Here is a 6,000-nt window from a genome sequence, read left to right as displayed (position 1 = left end):
AGTTCTCGTGAAACTCGCCTTGTGGAATTTGAAGAGTTGCCGGTACCGCTGAGTGCCGACCCACTTCAAGCACTGAATATAAATCAATTACTACAGTGAAAATGATTATTAATACAAACGTAAAGGTTCAGAATACAAACATAACCATGCAAAACAAACTTATTAAAAATATGGAAAAAACGAGAAAACTGCAACTTTCAAACATTTTCATTTCGAAGCACACTTACTCCCATTGTCAAAAATACGAGCAATTCGTTTCGTCGCTTCTTCTTCTTTTGTCTAGTGGAGTTTTGTCGTATGGTACAACGGCAGGTTATTTAAGAGGAAACTCTATACGGCGGAACCTCAAAGAGGTAGGGATCACAAACTGTGAAACGTTTGGTTAAAGTTACACTTGATGGACAACTTCAAACGTTGATAATTGGACAGTTGAGTTTTTGATTGTCATAGAGTAACAACAATCTCATTCGTTGAAATTCTGAATTAGCCAATACTATCCACTTGCTTTTACTGTTGTTCCGCCTTCAGATCCGCCCATAATGTCTCCCGTCTTCAGCAATAGCCTTCTCCACCATTTACTATAAAAGTGCGAGCAGCCGGCAAGCACTCGCATAGCTGTGCCGGCCTTTGAGACGAGACTGCATTTCTCTCCTAAAACTGAAAGTAAGCTTTTTTATTTTTGTTCTCTTCCCCGAGGTACTGCCCGGACCATTGCCGATACAGGATCAATTTTCTAAACCGCAGCAAACTAATTGTAAGGAGCTTCACCCTTTCTCTTCCTCCGGCGCTATGAGGTCGCGGTAGTCTCGCACACGAGTGTAAGACAGACAACGCCATCCTGTCCGGTCAATGTCGGAGCCGCCCTCCTCACTCCTACACGAGACCTGCCGCTGCACTTTCCCCAGAAGGCGTACATATAGTCTGTGAAGACGTCCCACTGCACTTTAGCTTTTATTCATTATACTTTTTGTCCTTTTTTCCCCTAACAAATGCCACTCTCATAACCCTGCAGATGACACAAAACTAATTTAATTTAATGGCTGGTAATGCATTACCACAGCCTGTCTTGGCCTGATGCATTGCCTTTGGCTGTGGCTGGTCTGTGGGGAAGGACTCGTCGTCAGATAGGACTCTCTCTGTTTGAGATTCTTACTGTCCGCCCCATGCTGATGTGCCTTCCTCACAGTAAAGTCGCTCTCCACACAGCTGACAATGATCTGGCCTCTTTAATTTCAGTTCTGCATAGTGGCTTACAGAAAGTGCATGAACAAGTGTGGGAACATGGAGGACTACCTCATTACCTGAACCGTCCATTCCTATACCTACTGGGACTGAGGTCCTCTTTGGCGACACACGTCATAAACATTGGCAGGAGCCCAGGTGGAGAGGACCATTCCAAGTGCTGCTGAGCACCCTGCACACTGTGAAGGTTGAAGAACTCCCTTCTTGGATGCACTTCTCTTACTGTAAAAAGTGGACTGAATCACAAAGCTGTTACTATTTTTTGGACTTACTGTGCTGGACTTTCCCAAGGATTATTCCCTCTTTCCTAGAGGATAATCTGAGGTATACGTGGTTGAATTTTACTGTTACACAATTAAGAACAGAGTCCAGTTCTGCCTGTGCCACTGCTAAACCCTCTCTCCTAGTTCTGCTCCTTCCCTATAACCTTTTCACTTGTAATATTTTTAAGGATGTCCATAACTCTCCTGGTTGCCCTTTCAAGTGTATCTTAATGTCAGGAAGTACACGCTAAGTGGCCTGGCAGAGTAGAATTGCGCTAGATATGCTCCTAGCTGAACGCGGAGGTGTGTGTGTTGGGTTTCTCTACTTTAATTCCTAACAACGCTGCTCCCAATGGCTTCTTTACTACAGCCCTTAACAAGCTAAAGTCACTCCAAATAGAATTTTCTGTTCACGTCACCACTGCGCCTACGTCAATCTTTGACTGGTTCCATTCACTATTTTCCAACTTGAAAGTGTCCCTTGCTCAGTTCGATATCATGATAGGTACTGTCCTTCTTATTGTCTGTCTATTCTTTTGTTGTGCTCTTCCCTGTTTCCATTCCCTCATCACCCGTTTTGTGGCACATCAGTTCCTTCTTATATCTCCAGTTCCTGAGTATTCAGATCAGATAGACGACACCCAATGCTTTAACTATTCCACAGACGTTAAAAAAAAAAAGGGGGAAATCTTTAACAGGACTTCTTCCCCTTTGCTGCCCTAGCTGCTGTTTTTAAAGACTCTCCTGCTATAGATGATGTAATGGCAGCTCATTCTTTTGGTGATTCATCCCTGGCTGATGTAACTTGTCCGGTACCCTTGTAATAGCAATGTGTGTGCAGTTGACCGCTCAAAGTACTTGTGGAAAACATTGCTGCAAAGTACACTTTTGAGTTTGTAAGGATAAATATACAGTATATAAAAATATCAGGATTACAAGTGGATAATAACATCCCATACAGCTGGCATGGCACAACTCAGTGATGATTGTGAAATACCCGATCGGTCATCCTGCTCCTGAGGCTGAAAACCCAAGAGTGGACAGAACTTGCTGAGGAGCAGGTAGAGCACAAGTCCTCAAAGTCGACCTTTGTAAAGCCAGTGCCAGTCCAGCACACAGCGCCAAGAGGAGAACTCTGGGAAATCGAAATTCATCATCTTCATCATCTGTAAATACGAGGCACTCTCTTCTAATTCTTCTATTTGCGATGTCTTCTAACAACACTAAACTTTATCTATGCTATTTCGAATAGTTTGGCCATTCCATTCACCATTATATTGTTACAGAATCATTACAATCAAGTGAATTACATTTATAAATGATAAGCATTTGATTTTGTTGTATTTGATACACCCCAATTTATTGATGTGAATATAAAAGAGGGAGACCATACAGAAACAGTGGCACTGCTTTGATGCCAGGTGCTGCGAGTTGGCAAAACTGAGCAGAAAAGTGCGTATTTACGGGGGGAGGCTGTAGTGAAAATGAGCCAAGTTTAGTTTGTATACATCTCAAAGTGAGCTTGGAAATGGGTGTAAACAACATTTTTTGTGGATATGCACCATTTATATATGAGGTCCCTAAACATTGGTCGAAATCAATAAGTATGCACAAGCCTGGTCTGCAATAGTAATAAAGTCTTGCAGTTCTTCTTCATTTGGCTGCTCCCATTATGGGTTGCCAAAGCAGATCATCTTGTTCCATATCTTCCTGTCCTCTTCTTCTTGCTCTATCACATTCTTCACCTGCATGTCCTCTCTCACCACATCCATAAACCTATTGTTAAGCCTTAATCTTTTCCTCTTGCCTGGCAGCTATTCCTTAAAATCCTTCTCCCAATATCCCCAGCATTTCTCCACTAACACATTTCCAAACCAACGCAGTCTCACCTCTTTGACTTTGTCCCCAAACCTTTGCACCTAAGCTGACCCTCTAATGTCCTCATTTCTAATCCTGTTCATCTTTGTCACACTCAATGCAAATCTTAGCATCTTTAACTCTGCCACCTCCAGCTCTGGCTCCTGCTTTCTGGTCAGGGCCACCGTCTCCAGCCCATATAACATAGCTGGTCTCACTACCTTCCTGTAGACCTTCCCTTTCACTCTTGCTGATACCTGATCTAAATCAGGGGTGTCCAACTCTGACCCCAGAGGGCCGCACTGGCTGTAGGTTTTCTAGGGAGGCAACATGTATTAGCAACTGTCAAAAAGCATCAAAGCTACACAATGGCAACAGGCCACACTTACAATTTGGCAATTAATACAGTTTATTAATTGTTAATTCATTATTAACACCAAATGTTCATGTATTGATAATTTCTAATGTACAAGGCCTACAAGAACTCAAAGTAAAGAAGCACAAAGAAGCAAAACAAAATATGAAGAACGTTCACATTGTAACAGGCCTGGCTCATCTTTGATTAACTCTGCTGGTTATCAGATGAAACACAGAAAGCAAGCTGATGAAATGTCAGCTAACAGGAGCACCGCAGAACAATCCCACCACTCAGGTGAGTCCTTCTGAATGAAGACAGACCAGGGAGGGCAGCTGGCTTTGTTCACGTCTTACAAGTCTGTCCTTCTCAGAGTGCCATCCACTTTGTGCTCCAGTCCCAAACTCCAAATGTGCTACGGGGTGCAGTAGGGTTGCCGATCTGGAAGTGGCACTCTATACAGGACTGATAAATGGTGACATAAAAATCAACGAAAGTGACTGATCACAAAAGCCACATTATGTGTTTGTGTGATCTTTGTGATGACATTACAGTTTCTGAACATGCTAACTGATAAATAAAAGACTTATTCAGTGCATGGTCACAGATTTGAAATCAGAAACACATGAACTTTGAAATCCGCATGCCACGGCTGTCCTCAACAGTCCACTCAGGAGTGACTGACAGTTCTATCCACCAATCATCCTACTTCTTTTTTTTCCGTTGGTGTAGCTGCCAAAATAAGGTAAGGTCAAGCACGGGTAAACATGTGCCGAAAGAAATCCCAAAGTCCAAAAGATCGTTTTTAAAATATTTAGTGAAAGTTAAAAGCAAATAATCCACACAAGAATAAAAGAAAAAATAGTTACACACATAGAATAAAAGGCAAAAAAAAGGGAAAAATGAATCTTCTCTAAACTTATTTTATAAACTGTTATTTCTGTACTTAAAGGTTCTTTACTTCTTCTTCTCTACTTAAAGATTCTTAAATTCTTATATATTTAAAGATTCTTAGTTTCTTCTTCTGTACGCTTTAGACATACGGCACAACACATAAATTAAGTGCTGTTCTCTTACATATTTACTTCACACACTCTAAAGACCCGTAGGCCGACTGACACATAGACATGTGCCCAGGCACAGTTTAAAACCTTATGCCTTCCATACCTTACTCAAGGCAAGGCTGTCACTAACTGAAGATTATTGTTTTAGTCAAAGATGTTAGAAATGGCAGGAATATACCAATATAATTCTATTTATAGGAACCTCTCATGGATTATGCATTGTCATCTAATAAATATTCATACATTTTATAGAACTAGGAAAATGGCTCTTACAGTTGGTAGCTGCCTTTTCTGTGCTCTCCTTTGTGATTTTGTCCTCGTCACCTCTGCCACAGAGCATATTTCATTGATGTCACCTCTTCATTTTGTGGTTTCCATTGCCAATGTACCCTTTTTAGATAAGTCCTTGTAAGAGTCAAGCTATACTCACACATTTGAGAACATCAATGAAATGAAATGTAAAAAGAGTGTGGCCAAAAAATGAAACACAAACTTACAAAATACAGAAAGTCCAAGCAGAGTGAACCAACACTGACTTGTGAGGGGGTCAAATTTGACCTTCAGTGGTGGGGGTACAGAAGGGGCCACTTCTGCTTTTTGGAGTTTTCTGTCAAGTAAATTAAGCCGAAGCTTTGTGTAGTGGACACTCTCTCAAAGCAGAGCTTTCTAATCGTCCATCCTGCTTGTAGTCTCAACGTGAGAAAACGTTGTCTTGGCTATCGATATGAAAAAGATGCTGAACTCAAACTGAAACTTGAACCAACACATTCGAGTAAAGAGCATCCTTTACACACCACCCCAGAATATACTGACATGGAGCAAAGTGACATCCATCAGACAATAAAATCAGTTCATTTCATTTTCATTGTGTTCTGCATTCATTAAGGTGTCACATTTCTCATAAAATTATTATTATTTTAAATAATATTCCTTCTATACATTGATATTTTTCACAACTCTGGTCCCTCGTGCTAACCCTAGCATGCTGTTGTGACTCCTTCTTCAGGTCTTAAACATTTCTCTCTGAACCCCGAATGTTTCATTTTATTTGTACTTCGATCTTCTTAAATTCCCACTTTTGGACTCACCCTTGACACACAGCCGATGAATGTGTTTGGTTTGTAAAGACTCTTATCTATACTGATAAAAGGCAAAGCCCTCACTGACTGACTGACTGACTCATTTCGAAATTCTATGAATTTCATAACATCATAACGTC

This window comes from Polypterus senegalus, chromosome 4 (genome assembly GCF_016835505.1).
Source record: "Polypterus senegalus isolate Bchr_013 chromosome 4, ASM1683550v1, whole genome shotgun sequence".
NCBI lineage: Eukaryota > Metazoa > Chordata > Cladistia > Polypteriformes > Polypteridae > Polypterus > Polypterus senegalus.
This window is presented reverse-complemented; position numbering follows the sequence as displayed.